The sequence below is a fragment of the Rhinoderma darwinii genome, chromosome 3 (assembly GCF_050947455.1).
Source record: "Rhinoderma darwinii isolate aRhiDar2 chromosome 3, aRhiDar2.hap1, whole genome shotgun sequence".
Taxonomy (NCBI): domain Eukaryota; kingdom Metazoa; phylum Chordata; class Amphibia; order Anura; family Rhinodermatidae; genus Rhinoderma; species Rhinoderma darwinii.
This window is the reverse complement of record NC_134689.1, coordinates 354,311,053-354,328,923: the sequence shown is the minus strand read 5'-3', so window position 1 is coordinate 354,328,923 and position 17,871 is coordinate 354,311,053.

The window sequence follows — 17,871 nt, the reverse complement described above, 5'->3', positions numbered from 1 at the left end:
CTCACGCAGTGGGCTCGCTCCATACGATGCTGGTGTCGGCTGTATGTTACAGCCGATACTTCAGAGTAACTAGCGGCATCGCGCTCAAGCGCGATCCCGCTAGTTTAACTCGTTAAATGCTGCGGTCAAGACCGACCGCAGCATTTTAAACGTCAGGAAGAGGGGGGAGACCCCCTCTAACAGCTCATTGCGCCGCCCGCAACGCAATCGTGGGGGGGGGGGGTGGCGATGGTTGCTATGGCTGCCTGGGGGCTTAATAGGTGCCTGTCAGAATCACGATATACTGCAATACATTAGTATTGCAGTATATCGTGCAAGCGATAAAAAATCGGCTGTGCCACAAGGCCAAAACAGGCTGCGTCCTAAAGGGGTTAATAGAAGCCTGTCAGAATCACGATATACTGCAATACTAATACAATTCATTAGATCTCTGGTTGAAGTCCCCTAGGGGGACTAATAAAAAAAGTAAAAATGAGTTAAATAAAGTTTTTCTTTGTGTAAAAAAAAAAATTAAAATTAAAAGTTCAAAAAAAAAACCTTTTCCCATTTTCCCCCTAGAGCATAGTAAAAAATTAAATAAATAAACATAATTGGTATCGCCGCGTCAATAAAAGTCTGAACTATTACGATATATCATTATTTAACCTGCACGGTGAACACCGTAAAAAAAAATGTAAACGCCAGAATGTCTATTTTTTGGTCACCTCATCTCCCACAAAAAATGAAATAAAAAGTGATCAAAACCTGACAATATTTCTTATTCCTCCACTTTTCCCCTTTCTTTAATGATTTTTTTGTGCCTGCTGCCACAATAAGAAAAACCGAGACAACCTTGTGTAGCATAGCGAGACAGTCTATTTCATAGTCTATAGGAAACTTTCTGTGTCCACTACAGTGTACATAAAGATACCATAGGGGAGGTCACACAGACAGTAGGCAAGTGGTTGTTAGACAAACCTAAATTCGCCTAACCTGTGATATATACAAAAAGGTGGCAGCATGCTGTCTACACAGGGGTGATAGTCGTTAGACCGAAAAGCCGAGTCATGTGTCAAGGCTCCCTAAAGGGTCGGGTATTGACAGATAGGTTACCAACTATAGATTGCGCTAGAAGTACAGTTTTCTATTATGCATACTTTACCCAGGGTGCATTGCACTTAAGCCTCCCTACCAGCTGGATCTCTGCAAGGAGAAGCAACACCATCCAAGAAGTAAACTTGTAAATGTATGCAATAAGATTATACTATACTATGAGCATGCAGTTACTCCAGCGGTTAGGTGTTAAAACGGTTGTTTCATGAGAACAACCCCTTTTCATAAACCCTATTAGGGCATGTGGACATCATATGAGCCAGACCGGAGAGCCATTCGACTCAATCGGAACAAGAATGATGTCTAGCCGGACAAGGCTTCCCCAGCAGAATCAGCTGTTTCCCGGGAGATGCACTGCATTCCCTTTAACATAATATCATAATATATTTTTTATTCCAGTACATGGCAAAATATTAATAATAAATAAAAAAAACATTACACTTAACAGCAATAAGGTTTTGTTAGACGTGTTCATCTTCGGTAGTTACTTCCACATGTAAGACAGCACATTGTGGATTCTCAGCTGCAGGAGAGTCAGAAACTGCCTGTGATCTTGCATTAAATTAAGCTGCTTTATATTGACTTCATGCAAATACCAATCCATATACTGAATCTCCTGTCCAGGAATCTTGAATATCACCAACTACCATAAAACAGTATCCTAAGAGACCAAGTCATTTGATGCAGGATGTTTTTCTAGTCATTTGCTCTTTAAATGACTCATAAACCCTCTGAATGTTTGTCCAAATTTTCTATCACATCATATTTGCATTTTTTTTAACTGAGCCTGTTTAGCTATGTTAGTCAATAGGTTTAGTGCATTGAACGGTAGATATTGTATTCAGCCAGCACTGGAGGGTAAATCTTAAAAGCTATTTTAATAATTCATATCCATTAAAAGAGAGAGCTTAGAAAAGGGGGTGCACAACCCGCAGCCCAGGGGGCCATGTAAATACTGCAATGTCATTCTGTGTGGCCCCCAGCCATTAGGACATGCTTGTCTGTGTGCAGATAGTTCAGAAAAACAGCCACATTAGTGTAACCATTGCTTTGAATGGATATGTGTCTGTTCTCTAGAAAAACTGTACTTTGTATGCTCCCTTTCTGATAACAGACATTAGCTGGGTTTAGCTACCATTTTGCCCTGATGTGTATGTCGTAAACTCCAAGAGTTCGGGAATTCGCCAAGTATAATCTATCCGCTCATCTCTAGTTACATCTCTATGACATGGTAAGTTAGATTTTGTGGTGAAAAGGGGGGATGTAAAATAGGACAACTGCACAAGATGTCTATGCTATATGTATGTATTTGTGGCCACCCAGTGGTTGTGATATGGGGTTCAGCCTCTCAAAGGTTTTACTAGCATATCACGATATTGTATTGAAGTGTTTTCATGAGAAATTGGAGTCCTTAACCAAATTCAAGAAAATGTGAGGATGGACACATCTGTATGTTGGCTCCTATGAAATTGGCCTTACTTTGTATTTGTGTGAGATAGTGGAACTAGATTTCAAAACCGCATTGGGGACCGGGCACGATGTGAGCAATGAAAATGTGATGAATATGTTGGTGCTATATAAGTAACAGGAAACAAATAAATATGCTGCTTCACTTTACAGCCATTGCGTATTGTAACTGAATAACTAAAATATATAAATATCTACAACTAACTATAGGCAGGAATATTATGGTAATTTTTCTGTCAGTCTTATTTTCGGTGCCTGTTATTTGGGAGCTTGAAGGTATTTGGTTGCTGACATTTGTATTTCCCAAGAGAATATTGATCATGACACATACACACACCGTACGGACAATTACATTCACAGCCAAGATATTAGTTAAATGTAGATATATGTATATATATATATATATATATATATATATATATATATATATATATATATATATATATATATATATATATATATATATATAGAGATAAATATATCATTTACATCCCATCTTAATTTTCTAGTCTTGAAACATTTTAGTCTCTGGATATCAATTCTCCCCAGAGATTTCATAGAGACAGAGGGCTCGTTGGTTAGACTGTATTCATATTCATTATGACGGCATAACTCAACAAAGATCTGATTTCACCGCCACTGGATATTCATGAAGAGCAGGAATGAAAAAAAAGATAACTAATATATTGTAATGTATTTCAAATACTTTCTGTTGCATAACTGGCTTCAGCCAACTTTCAACATCCAACTAATCCAAGATAATAATGATTATCAGAATAATTCTCCCAAAATTAAACAGAATAGAAAATGATGCGCTTCTGCCATAGCAAGACATTGGCCAAAAACACAATGAGCTTTTTCCTAATAAGGACAGTAGAGAAAATCAAAGTTAAATTGACATGATCACTTTTAGGCCTCATGAAAACGTCTTTTATTTGTATGCTCCCATTCAAGTACACAGAGCCTTTACTGTACCTCCATATGCCTCTAATTTCACACGGAGGCCTACGGAGGATCCTTCTAGCAGATTCTGTATGAATCCAACAGAAAAATGGTGGCATGCTCCATCTGGCTCTGTAAGCAGACACTGGAAAATAGTCTACCAGAAATATGACACACTGGAGTCAGGCAATTCAGGGTTCATGGTGTAGTAAAGCTGGTACATGGTACAAAGGCAGTGGTCAGGAGAGTGGTCAGGCGATACAGGGTTCGGCAACGATAACGCAGCAGAGTCAGGTATATATGGTACAGAAGCTGTGGTCAGGATAGTAGTCAGGGTTCGGTAACATATATAGCAGTGTCTAGTATATGGCACAGAGAATAATCCCGAAAAATAGTCAGGAACAAAACAGGTCACAAAAATAAGGTTCAAGTTCAAGGTAAATGACCGCAAAATAGTCAGGATAGGGAACAATTAAACCTATAATTGGCACTCTTAGTGGTCAGATGGCCATGCGCCACCCAACATTGCACAGCAGGTAGCCTTGGCCTTTGTGAGGATAAATCGGGCGAAGAAAATTTATGGTGCACCCCGAAGGAAATAAATGTCAGGAGAATCAGGAAACAGTTAATCAAAACTCCACTTTTCTCACTTCTCCAGTAACGCACTTGGCGGTTACAATAGGTAGGGTATTTATCTTTGTGGTTCTCAACTTGAGGTACAATTTCTTAATTTTACAATGATTCAAATGTCCTAGTTGTCTTATTAGTGGCAGCCGTCCTGACCTTTAAATGTAGCTTTTGTTATTTGAAAGCTGATTGGATTTCACCGAATCCATTTTTGGTGCCGTCTTATACTAGTCTGACTGTGACTCGTAGAAGCTTCCCCTTAGGTCCTCAGTTTTTCTCTTTACTTGGAACATAACCGATTTCAGAATTCCTGACAGGAACAAACTGTGACAACACGCCTTTATGGCGGGAAGACACAGTTTTATATTGCCTGGTCTACTAGTATCACTCTAATAACGGTGGGACACATTACATCAGATTCATCAATGGCTTTACGCCACTCTTGTGGCACTAAAAAAGTTGCATATTTGCACAAATGTGCAACTTTTTACTCTTCTCAACACTTTTCAAAAGTTGCAAGAAAAGTGGGCGAAGTTAGTCGGGAGGGGGCCGTGCCACCAACGCGTAGACAGGTTTACTATAATCTATGCCAGAAACTGGCATAAATTATAGTGCAAATCATGAGCAGGTGTAGATTTCAACTTCTGGCACATGGACAGCCAAAGATGTGCCTCTTAATAAATTTACCAATAGAAAGGCAAGAAACGTGCCATATTTCCATTCTACTAGTCGATACAACCAGTGTGGATCTATTGAATAGATTTTAAAAGAAAACATAACCTGCTCTATAACCTAACACATGTTGTTAAAAGCTATAAGGGTTCAGTGATGTTATCGTATGGTGCTGTAGTGTCTTATGTTTTCTGCACTACAGTCAGATTATTATACAATAGCAACGTGTCTTGCTGTATAGTATAGAACTGTTCTTATATTGTGGGAGTGTGTCTGCAGACCACTGACGTCTATGGCAGTACACAGAACATCTTATTTGTGATTAAAAACACGTCAGTGCCCCTCCCAAACTGTTTTGCCATAGCAGCGGCGTCCACAAAGATATATGTGGCAATGCCATATATGCCTGAGGATGTCGAAATATGGCGAAAGATTTCAAAACACAATATAAGCATAATAATGTACTTTTCCTGCCTTTTGGCAATCTATTGTTGTACTTGTAGTTCTACCCACCACCTACTAGGCTAATGTATGCGTTTCGTGCTCTTATCAAATTGGCGCATTTAACGCAAAGTCTGGATTAAGACTGACGTATGCAATGAATCTGCCACTATGAGTATGTCCCATATATGTTAGGAGTTTTTCCTGTGTATATGCCATCACACTTCACATGTGCCACATAACCCTAATTAGAACTTAGAAATGATGGGCACAGCTGTAAAAAGACTAATGGGGTGGCTGGGTAAACCCTAAAAAAATGCATCTAATTGCAAATTAGGGGGGGAGATTTAGAAAAATGTTGATGTTCGCTGTTTCTCTTTTATCTTCATGAAAACGACGTATTGACATTATACCACTGCAATTTATCTCTATGAATTCCACTTGAGCAATGTCCCTTCGGAGGGAACAGAAATCAAACAGGCTTAATTACCACTTAAAAGTATGCCATTTATCCCGCTGTCATTGTTTTTGATGGGCACAATTGCAAATATCTGATATTTAAGGACAAAATCAGAAAGATAAAATTATAAAAAATATTTTTCTGCAAACAAGGTGACCTGTTACCTGGAAAATGTCGCCAATTGAGGTAATTGTTTCCCTGTCTGTACAATACAATTAATGATGTGTGCAGCCAAGCAAAATGGCTGCTCCCTGCCGGCTGATTCTTTTGAGAAGTATTGGCAGAAGGAACCAGTTACTGCTATTTATTTTAATTAAGCTTGTTTTATTTTATAGGTATAGTTACACTAATGGATTGTTGCCACCCAGTCACCAGACAGTTAAACTTCTCCGATGTAGCGGATTGTGGCTTGGACTAAAGGTATCTAGGTCTTAAAAGCCGCAGGAATGTTTTGCTTTGATCTCTTGTCCTAGTTACAAATGAAATAAAGTCCACAGAGATTCTGAATCAATATGATTATGGAAAATAAACAAGACTATCCGCAGCCGCTGCCCTGTTTGCTATCCAGCTTAATTACCTCTGGTTAACCTCATAAGTCCCAGTCTTTACATTGTCAACAAGCGGTGTACACCAGAGAATAGATAACGGGAGATGAGATGACGACGTCTGCTCCATCTTGTCTGTTATCGTACTGATAACAGGTGCTCGGAGATAGGGCATTAGCTGCTCTCAAGTGATGGCGGTGGATTGAATTTATTTGTTACTTTCATTGCAAACACATTATTGCTAATAATTATCCCAGTTTGTACAGGTGCGTAGAGGACGGAGCATGAAGTGGATGAACTCTTTTCATAATAATGGCTGCACATCTCTAAAATATGAATTGTGCCCCTGAAAGGAAAATTCAGCAAGGGTTCTTCTGGCCATACCAGTTACAGAAAGAGCATAAAAACAATACAGGGAATTTATCAAAACGTTTACGCCAGTATTCTGTTGTGCCCCAAAATGTGCAACTTTTTTACACCAGAAAACTGGTGAAATAAAATTTGCAGATTTTTACTTTCCATGCCATTTTCAAAAAGTGTCGAGAAAAGGTGGTGTGGTTTAGCTGAAATTTCCGGGCCCCCACTGGAACAACAGATCTATCATAATTAATATCAGAAAATGGCGAAAGTAATGGCGCAAATCTACACATACTCATAGTATGCGGATATTTACATTTCTGTGGCACAGATAGCCAAAAATGTGGCAGATACATTAAAAGGTGTTCACATTTTAATGTACTTGGTGCATTTACAGCCGACTTAAAGTGTAGCTAAACGTTTGAACGCTCATGTGAATGCTCAGACACTTCGTGTCTATTCGGCTTTTTCCGGAAATAAATGTATAGGTGTACGGGCTCAATAGAAAGTGTATGAGCCCGTACTCCGATACATTGGCTTTCTGGAACAGACACAAAGCGGCTGAGCGCTTCAGCTGCTTCGTTCTAGTGATTGGTGGGGGTCTCAGTGCTCGGACCCCCACCAATCAAAACTTCTGACATGTCACTATGACATGTCAGAAGTTTGTTAAACGTTTAGCTACACTTTAAAATTTTAAATGCCAGTCTTTATATATTCCCCCCAATGCGGGAAATTATCTACTAAAAATGTGGCAGAATTCTTTCACAAGTTGTGGCAAAAAATGGACTATACTGTATGGAATGTGCCAAATGTATTATACATTTTAGCCAGCTTTTGGGCTTACCTTAAAAGGATTGTCCTTATGAGAAGAATGCATAGAGGGCAGTCCCTCGCTCTCAACCCCCTCTATGAATGAGCAGCTCTCGTTCTGGCGGACTCAAGCCGTCCTTGTATCACAAACAGGGTTGGGATTCTAATTTTTAAAAACATGTTCTCTGCTTTGTTGACAGACATACTCACCAGGGGGAGGGGGTGTTGCGGTGTTTCGTGGTGTATTGCGCCATGAAAATTGATTGCGATAATCAAATACAACAATTATAATATTCCAAATACACCCTACACACATATTAAAGTGGACTCGAAATAAAGAAATTCCCTATACAGAATCTTTAACTGGATCTCCAAAGTATGTATTTCAATTACCTAAGCATACATACCTACCCGCCCACACTCATTATATTAAACTCACATATTACTTATAGGCCTATATGCGCACATTCAACATCCTAAGTGTGCTCAGCCCATTTAGTTAGGCTGTGCTCTGTGAGAAGTGCAACAAATTTCCTGGCTCATGCATTTTAATATTTGCTACTGCCACCAAGTAACTAGCACCAGAACAAAGCTCAATACATATATACAGCACCAGAACCAAGCTCAGTATATGAATATAATACCAGAACCAAGCTCAGTACATATATATATATATCATCAGAACAAAGCTCAGTACATAAATACAGCACCAGAACCAAGATCAGCACATATATACAGTACTAGAATGAAGATCAGTATATAAATACAACATCAGAACCAAGCTCATACATATATACAGCAACAGAACAAAGCTCAGTACATATATACAGCACCAGAACAAAGCTCAGTATATAATTACAATACCAGAACCAAGCTCAGTACATATATACAGAAACAGAACAAAGCTCAATATATACACCGTGTTCCAAATTATTATGCACATTGGATTTAAGTGTCATAAACATTTAATTATTAGTTTTTCAATTAAACCCATGGATGGTATTGTGTCTTAGGGCTCTTTGATCATTGTAATCAATCTCAGACACCTGTGATAATTAGTTTGCCAGGTGTGCCCAATCAAAGGAAAACTACTTAAGAAGGACGTTCCACATTATTAAGCAGGCCACAGGTTTCAAGCAATATGGGAAAGAAAAAGGATCTCTCTGCTGCCGAAAAGCGTGAAATAGTGCAATACCTTGGACAAGGTATGAAAACATTGGATATTTCAAGAAAACTTAAGCGTGATCATCGTACTGTGAAAAGATTTGTGGCTGATTCAGAGCACAGACGGGTTCGTTCAGATAAAGGCATAATGAGGAAGGTTTCTGCCAGACAAATTAATAGGATTAGGAGAGCAGCTGCTAAAATGCCATTGCAAAGCAGCAAATAGGTATTTGAAGCCGCTGGTGCCTCTGGAATCCCAGGAACCTCAAGGTGTAGGATCCTTCAGAGGTTTGCAAGTGTGCATAAAGCTATTATTCGGCCACCCCTAAACAATTCTCACAACCAGAAACGGTTGCAGTAGGCTCAGAAATACATGAAGACTCATTTTCAAACCGTGTTGTGTACAGATGAGTGCCGTGCAACCCCGGATGTTCCATATGGATGGAGTAGTGGATAGTTGGTGAATGGCCACCATGTCCCAACAAGGCTGCGACGTCAGCAAGGAGGTGGCGGAGTCATGTTTTGGGATGAAATCATGGGGAGAGAGCTGGTAGGCCCCTTTAGCGTCCCTGACGGTGTGAAAATGACCTCTGCAAAGTACATAGAGTTTGACTGACCACTTTCTTCCGTGGTACAAAAAGAAGAACCGTGCCTTCCGTAGCAAAATTATCTTCATGCATGACAATGCACCATCTCATGCTGCAAAGAATACCTCTGTGTCATTGGCTGCTATGGGCATAAAAGGAGAGAAACTCATGGTGTGGCCCCCATGTTCCCCTGACCTCAACCCTATTGAGAACCTTTGGAGCATCCTCAAGCAAAATATCTATGAGGGTGGGAGGCAGTTCACATCAAAACAGAATCTCTGGGAGGCTATTCTGACATCCTGCAAAGATATTCAAGCAGAAACTGTCCAAATACTCACAAATTCAATGGATGCAAGAATTGTGAAGGTGATATCAAAGAAGGGGTCCTATGTTAACATGTAACTTGACCTGTTACGTTTTTTTTTGATTGAAAGAGCTTTTGATTTCTGTAAATATGAGCTCCTGATGCTGCAAATTCAACAAATTACCATTTTAGTTCTCTTTACAACTTTAAAATGTTTTAATCTCTGTTGTGCATAATAATTTGAAACAGTGCATTTTGAGCTTTTTACTTCTAAAAAAAATCTGTTATCATTAGGAGATTTGTTCAATAAAATTTGCATTATACTCCAACGGTTGATGGCTTGAAGACTATACTGACTGTCATTTGCATCGACTATTTAGGAAAATCAGCAAAAAATAACATTTGCATAATAATTTGGAACGCGGTGTATTTGTGCAGCCTTAGAACCAAGCTCAGTACATATATACAGCACCAGCACAAATACAGCTCAGTACAGAGATCATTTGCAAATTCAGTGTAACCCCTGCCTTATAGGTTTGTACTGCGTAAAACTACAGCTCCCAGAATGGCCTGAACAATTGTAAGGACATGCTGGGTGTTGCTGTTTCACAAAAAGAATGATAGACCCATCATCTCACTGCAGATCATACAGTCATAACAGTTCTGGTCAGTTACAGGGAGAATAAACATTTACATTTAGTGACTTAAAGGTCTTCTCAAATTCGAGTCCTTCTTTTTCTCTTTTTCTGCTCCATGCGGTTTAGACCTCCCTGACAACGTCTCCCGGCCACTACTCATTTCTGCACAGTTTGCTGCTTAGATGTCTTCGGCTCCTCATTTTTCCAACGTTTCTGCTCCTATAAACGAAGATAAAATTATCATCATGACTCTATGCACCTGAATATAATAGACCATACACTGTGCCCCTGAATATAACAGTACCATACACTGTGCCTCTGAATATAATAGTACCCTGAATAAAATAGGACCATACACTGTGCTCTTGAATATAACAGTACCATACAATGTGCCCCTGAATATAATAGTACCATACACTGGGCCCATGAATAAAAATGTGTCAAACACTGTAAAGTAAAGAACCACGCATAAACTCGCAGTGCCCCTGTAGATAGCGCCACTCACAAGGCCTCCTGTGGCCTTCCCTCTTTGGCCACTTTTGACCTTCCTGACAGAGCCTCATTTTTCAAATCTGACATGTGTCACTTTATGTGTTAATAACTCCGGAATGGTTTTACCTATCCAAGCGATTCTGAGACTGTTTCTCGTGACACATTGGACTTGAAGTTACTGGCAAAATTTGCTCGATATGTTCAGTATTTAATTGTGAAAAACACCAAAATTTAGCGAAAAATTGCAAAAATTTGCATTTTTCTCAATTTAAATGTATCTGCTTGTAAGACAGGTAGTTATAACACACACAATTGTTCCTAATTAACATCAGTCATATGTCTACTTTAGATTGGCATCATTTTTTGAACATCCTTTTATTTTTCTAGGACGTTACAAGGCTTTGAACTTTAGCAGCAATTTCTCACATTTTCAAGAAAATGTCAAAAGGCTAGTTTTACAGGGGCCAGTTCACGTGTGAAGTGGCTTTGAGGGCCTTATATATTGGAAACCTTCAAAAAGTCACCCCATTTTTAAAATTTCACCCCTCAAAGTATTCAAAAGAGCATTTAGAAAATGTCTTAACCCTTTAGACATTTAACAGGAATTAAAGCAAAGTAGAGGTGAAATTTACAAATTTCATATTTTTTTGCAGAAACAATTATTTAATACAATTTTTTTTATAACACAGAAGGTTTTACCAGAGAAATGCAACTCAATATTTATTGCCCAAGTTCTGCAATTTTTGGAAATATCCCACATGTGGCCGTAGCGTGCTACTGGACTGAAGCACCGGCCTCAGAAGCAAAGGAGCACCTAGTGGATTTTGGGGCCTTATTTTTATTAGAATATATTTTAGGCACCTTGTTAGGTTTGAAGGGCTCTTGCGGTACCAAAATAGTGAAAATCCCCCAAAAGTGACCCCAGCTCCGATGAGCTGCAAACACCTTAAATGTAGCGATCACGTTTGAACCCTGCATTGAAGGGGTTAATGGCGGGGATCGAAGCTAATTTCGGTCCCCGCCATTACAGCAGGATGTCAGCTGTAAGCTACAGCTGAGATCCGGTGATGATGGCACCGGCTCAGCTTCTGAGCCGGTGACAAACATTTGTCGTAAGTATACAACATTTTGCGGGAAGCACTAGCTTTCCATGACGTATACTTACGACAAATGTCGGGAAGGGGTTAAATATCTGATAGATGTGCTCTCTGGCCACTGAGTTACAAGGTAGACTGGAGTACAGAAACAGCCGAGCTCACTGAGCTAACTTACATAGAAGTGACTGGGAGTTATGGAAACAACATAGCACCGCAAGCTCATATCCAGTCGATATGTCATGAATGTCTGAGATGAGGATACCCCATTTTAAATTAAAACAATATTTGTTTTTTTATAGAAAGCTCAAAACTCTTTGCTTCCCTTCGCATGCCTTGGAGAGGCATCAAGATCTGCTAGAATACTATGAAAGATTCTGAAGTAAATAAAAATAAATACAAATAAAAGTATTTTCAAGTATATTAACCCCATCCCGACATTTGTCGTATGTATACGTCATGGAAAGCTAGTGCTTCTCGCAGTTTGCCGTATCCATACGACAAAAGGTGGACACCGGCTCAGAAGCTGAGTCGGTGCCACCATCCCCGGGTGTGGGCTGTATGTTACAGCTGACACCCTAGGGCAATGACCAAAGTTTGCTCCGATCCCCACCATTAACCCCTTAAATGCAGCGGTCAAAAGCGATCGCTGCATTTAAGGGGTTTGCAGCTCATCTGCATGAAATTGACTGGATGCCGGTGGCTGCAAAGGAAACCGGAGGCCTAACACTAGCCTCCCAGTATGCCTAGTGCGGAAGCCTTACAGGCCCTGCCTGGAGGCGGGGCCTAAATGGCTTCCATAGCCGCCGGCAAGATGGTGCCAGCTCAGAAGCTGAGCCAGCGTCATCAGCAGTGGATGTCAGCTTATGTTACAGCTGACGTCCACTAGTAACGGCAGGAACCAGAGCTAGTTCCGATTCCTGCCCTTAACCCCTAGATGCATCGATCGAAAGCGAAGTCGCATGTACCCAAACATGGTAACTATGAAAACTATAGTTCATCTTGCTAAAAACAAGCCCTCATACAGCTCAGTCGACAAAAAAATTAAAAGTTATGGTTCTCACAACATGGCGACAGGGAAAATACATTCTTTTTACAAAAGTAATTTTATTGTGCAAAACGTTGTAAAACATAAAAAAGTGCTACAAATTAGGTATCGCCGGAATCGGACTGACCCGCAGAATAAAGTTAACATGTAATTTATAATGCATGGTGAACGCTGTATGAAAAAAACTATGCCAGAATCGCTGTTTTTTGATCACCTTGCCTCCCAAAAAATAGGATAAAATGTGATCAAAAAGTTACCCCAAAATGGTACCAATAATAACTGCAGCTCGTCCTGCAGAAAAACAGCCCCCATGCTACTACGTCTATAAAAAAATAAAATTAGTTAAGACTCCAATATTTCAGGAAATAAAAAATCTGTAGTTTTGCAGGTCTGAGGGGAACATTTTTTCTGTTTCAAGAGGCGATTTATTAAGACCCTAAAATTAGGGAACCAGTAAGGGTAAGGCCCAAACATGTCTGCTGGAAGCGAGGGTGCCCACACTTCCCAGCAAAATTCCCAAAACTGCGGAGTGTGGACGAAAAGGGGGATAAGGAAGGACATTTATCAGTGTGACACTGGCCTGTGCAGAAAGGATTGCTTCACAGCGTAAAAAAATATCTGTGGATTATTTTATTGTTTTCTTTTACCCCATTATTATAACACCTGACTAAGCCCCTGATGTACTCTGCCCAGCTCACATGTACCCCCACATTATATAACTACTACCAAGCAAAATCCACGCTCCAAAAGCCAAATGGCGCTCCCTCCCTTCTGAACCCTACAGCATGCCCAAACAGCTGTTTACTTCCACATATATGACACAGCCATATCCGGGAGAACCATTTAAAAAAATGTTGGGGTGTGTCTCAATGGCATGAGCTGGGCATGACATATTTGCCACTGAAATGGCATACCTAGGAATATTATTTTTTTTACTTTGCACCAATCGCAGCGCAATCATTTATGGAAAAGAACTGTGGGTTGAAAATGCTCACTATACCCCTTAATAAATGCCTTGAGGGGTGCTTTTCTAAAATGGGTTCACTTCTCAGGGGTTTATTTTATTATTTCACATCAGAGCCTCTGCAATTGTGAACCAATACTTTCTAAATCACCAAATTAGGCCTTAACTTCACATGGTACGCTCTCACTCCTGAGCCTGGTCGAATGTCCAGGCAAAAGATTAGGGACACATGTAGGGTGTTTCTATAACCAGGAAACACAGCATAATAATTAGAGAGCTGTCTTGTTATGGTGGCAAAAAATATTGGCATATCTATGGAAAACATCCTCATGTTCACTCTGCGCACGAATTTCTGCAAAACACCTGCGGGTGTAACATGCTCACTACAGCCCTAGATGAATACCTTAAGTGGTGTAGTTTCCAAAATGGGGTCACTTCGGGGGGTTTTGCACTGTTTTGGTCCCACAGGGGCAAATGTGACATAGTGACCAGAAACCAATCCTGCAAAATCTGCACTCCAAAAGCAAAATGATGCTCCTTCCCTTCTGAGCCCTACTGTGTGCCCAAACAGCAGGTTATGACCACAAATGGGGTATTGCCATACTCGGGAGAGATGGCTTTACAAATTTTGGTGTTTTTTTCCCCCCTTATTTGTTGAGAAAATTACAAATTTTGAGCTAAATCTACGTCTTATTGAAGAAAAAGGATTGTTTTTCTTTTCACTGCCCAATTCTAATAAAATCTATGAAACACCTGTGGGGTCAAAATGCTCACTACACTCGTAAATTAATTCCTCAAGGGGTATAGTTTCCTAAATGGAGTCACTTTTTGGGCGTTTTCACAGTTCTGGTCCCTCACGGGCTTTGCAAATGCGACATGGCCTTCGCAAACCATTCCTGCTAAACTTGAGCTCCAAAAGCCAAATGGCGCTCTTTCCCTTCTAAGCCCTGCTGTGTGTCCAAACAGCCGTTTAGGACCACATGTGTGCTATTGTTTTACTCTGGAGAAATTGCTTTACAAATGTTGCAGTGCTTTTTACCTTTAGTTTCTGTGGAAATGAGAAAAAAATAGCTAAACCTACATTTTCTTTGAAAGAATGTAGATTTTAATTTTCACGGCCTATTCCAACAATTTCTGCCTTAAAACCAGTGGGGTCAAAATGCCCACTATAACCCTAGATCATTTCCTTGAGGGTGTAGTTTCCCAAATTGGGTCACTTTTTGGTGATTTCCACTATTTTGGCACTGCAAGAGCCCTTCAAACCGGACATGGTGCCCAAAATATATTCTAATAAAAAGAAGGCCCAAAATCCTCTAGGTGCTCCTTTGCTTCTGAGGCCTGTGTTTCAGTCCATTAGCACACTAGGGCCACATGTGGGATATTTCCTAAAATTGCAGAACCTGGGCAATAAATATATTGAGTTGTGTTTCTCAGATAAAGCTTTCTGTGTTACAAAAAAAATGTATTACAAATGAATTTCTGCAAATAAAAATAAATTAAATTTGTAAATTTCCCTTCTAATTTGCTTTAATTCCTGTGAAACGCCGAAAGGGTTAAGAAACGTTCTAAATGCTGTTTTGAATACATTGAGGGGTGACGTTTTTAAAATGGGATGACTTATTGGGGATTTCTAATATATTGTACTATAGCCCTATAGTTTGTCATTTTGTGTATTTACAGCATTTTGTATTTATAGTTCTGTAGTTTGAGTAATTTTGTGTATTTTCAGTAATTTGTGTTTATAGTTCTGTAGTTTCTCATTTTGAGTATGTACAGAATTTTGTGTTTATAGTTCTGTAGTTTGTCATTTTGTGTATTTACAGTAATTTGTGTTTTATAATTCTGTTTGTAATTTCGAGTATTTACAGTATGTTGTGTTTATAGCTCTGTCGTTTGAGCCATTTGTGTACTTACAGTATTTTGTGTTTATATTTCTAGAGTTTGTCATTTTGTGTATTTACAGTATGTTGTGTTTATAGCTCTGTCGTTTGAGCCATTTGTGTACTTACAGTATTTTGTGTTGATAGTTCTGTAGTTTGAGACATTGACTTAGAAATTAAGGTTTGTCCCATTTATAAAAGTCATGATTTTGATTCCTACTATAATAATTTGCTGCAATCATGGCAATAAAAAACAAAAACAAAACTTGCCTCCTGCTTCCTGATGTCATCGTGCAGTAACCAATCTTCAATGTTTGGAGAAATGAATGCCATATTTACATCTTAATGAAGGAGCCCTGATCTCTGGAAGGCTCAGCATTCTCTGACAGGATATGAGCCTGGAGGCAGCGTTAATTACAGTAAAGAATAATATAGGAGACCGCGGAGGGTGAGCTGTACTGTAACTGTGATTAAGCGGGACTGTTTACAGTCTGTTGTGAGGAAAGCAGCTGCTAATGTATGTTTAAATCAGCTTTTTGTGAGCAATCAGAATGAATTATAGTCTGTTATTTTGCAGTAACTATGCGATAGAAGAAGACCCCACAGGATTGTGAATGGAGGTTTTTTTTCTATATTGCGTTTAAGCACAGATTTTTATTTTAATAAAGATAGCAGTAGTTCAGTAGTCATGTATTTGGCTTGGTACTGGAAGAAATTAATTATAGCAGAGAAATAAAGATTGTCAATAATGTAAAAGTATAATATAGGCAGGGTTGGACTGGCCAATCAGAGCACCACAGGATCATCCGGTGGGTCTAGGCTTTGACATAATAATGGACCCTTAATACAACAGAGCCCCAAAGGTCCAGCTAATTTTGGAGCCAATCATTTGTCACTAGTGTCTATTTCTTATGAGTTGAATAACAAATAACACATTAGACCTTATTAATGGTGATATGTCCTGTGTGTACAATGGTAACAACAAAAATAACTATGTAATTAAAAGTGGACGTGTAAATGCTATGTATAGATGGAGGGTAGGCCCAAGGTACCTCAGTCCAACACTGAATAAAGGTAAGCAAAAGGTGTGTGACACAACAAAACTAAAGTGCAGAAAATGGAAGAGATTTATCAATCGTGTTGCATTCATTTACCAGTTGACGAAAACTGTGCAAATTATACCAAAATAATCAAAATGGCACACATGGTATGATAAATTTGCAGATAGACTCTGCTAACTTGCTGCATGTGTGATATCACACAATAAAAGCCATTGAAAAGTCATTGAAAAAGTAAAGATAAAGGATCTTGCCACTGTGTATTTAATGCATTGAAAGTCAAGATAAAGACCGCTACGTACATCTATAGATATCTATTCCTTATTTCAAGGGATCATATGTCACTATTAAGTTGTGGCAGTTTCTTCAGTAGGTTTTTAAGATCCATCTGTGTTTGGTACATTGGGGTATCCTCCATTTTCACAATGTAAAGTAAAAAATAGTGTAGTACCGTGTTAGCCATAAACTATGCAATGCAACTATGGATGTGGAGTCTGTGTATTCTAACATCCCCCATGAGGATGGCATAGATGCATGCCAATACTTTCTTCAAAAGAACAATCAAGCGACAGATTCAGCCCTACAACTTCGTAGGTTTGTACTTCATCACAATAATTTTTCATTTGACACAGACATATATCTGCAATGTATGGGAAGCGCTATTGGTAGAAGAATGTCACCACAGTATGCCAACCTGTTTATGGCCAACCTAGAGGAAGAGTTTTTACCAACCTGCGCAACTAAACCTCTAGCATATTTCAGGTACAGTGATGACCTGCTGATAATCTGGACAGGCACTGAACATGAACTGCTTTCTTTCCATAAAAACTTCAACAAGTTCCATCCTACTATCAAACTCACTCTCAGCTACTCAACATCTCAAATACATTTCCTGGACATGACCATATACATGAGAAACAATACCACAATCTACCATAAACCTACAGTCCGTCCAGCATATCTGAGATGGGAAAGCTTTCATCCGAGACACATAAAGAAATCCATCATCTACAGCCAGGCTCTGCGCTACATACGAATCTGTTCAGACAGTGAAGACAGAAAACAACACCTGCTATCACTGAGGAATACATTCCTACAACAGGGATACCATCCAAGGATTATAGATGATCAGATCTACAGAGCAACAAAACTTCCAAGGAGCAATCTTCTGGAGTACAAAAAGAAGGAAGACAACAGCAGGGTGCCCCTAGTGGTCATATACAACCCAC